The 750-nt window shown below is 50.3% G+C and overlaps 1 pseudogene; it reads right to left on the bottom strand.

Moving 5' to 3' along the window:
- Positions 1 to 5: 5 nt before the first annotated feature.
- LOC110101458 lies at positions 6 to 746 on the bottom strand (annotated as a pseudogene).
- Between the last annotated feature and the right edge of the window lie 4 nt (positions 747 to 750).

Genomic DNA, 750 nt, shown 5'->3' with positions numbered 1-750 from the left:
ATTGTCTGAACCAAAGGATACGGAGCATAAAGAGAGCGTATCTCAACATGCCTAGGTAGGCGAGCTAATCCATACGGCTTGTGGATGACAATAGAGCTGGGGGCCTCAGACCAACATATCCTGCCATCTTGTAGAAGTTTTTCATTTTGGTCAACAAAAACTCCAACGTCATCCTTTCCTAAGATAAGCTCCCCAGAGGGAAGAGGAACAACTAAGGGAATGCTCCTTCCAGAAGAGAATACTTTTGACGTTACTCCAGTCGTACTGTTCAGTATTATGTATTCCTTCCCAATCCCCAAGCAAATGTTTTCACCACACCATGCCATAGACTTCACCTGATTGGATACACCAATCTCCTTAACCTTCACAAATTCACGACCACCATCCAGTATATAGATCCCGACCCTTTTCTGCCTACCAACGCAGAGAAATCCCCTCCAATCGTCCCAGCTGTAGACATTAGCGCCCTTCGTCTTGGCTATGGCGACAACTGTCTCCAGGTTGGGGAGCCGGTGGAATGCGATGCACTCAGAGAGGGACAACAGAAGGTCGCGTGAGCGGCACACCTCCATCGTCACCGGCGCACGCTTCTAGAGCCCCGACATCGCCCTCTCCAGCGCGTATGGCTCCCGTTTGATATCCGAATCAGATGGCTGAAGCCCCTCATCGCCGCTGCTGGGGGAAGAAGTGATCGAAAGAGTGGAAGTCGGTGAAAAGATTTGAAGCGAGCCATCAGAGCAACCTAAGAGG

This window comes from Dendrobium catenatum, unplaced genomic scaffold, assembly GCF_001605985.2.
Source record: "Dendrobium catenatum unplaced genomic scaffold, ASM160598v2 original_scaffold_49939, whole genome shotgun sequence".
Classification (NCBI taxonomy): Eukaryota; Viridiplantae; Streptophyta; class Magnoliopsida; order Asparagales; family Orchidaceae; genus Dendrobium; species Dendrobium catenatum.
The sequence above is the reverse complement of the archived record's forward strand: the minus strand, read 5'-3'. Positions and strand labels throughout refer to the sequence as shown.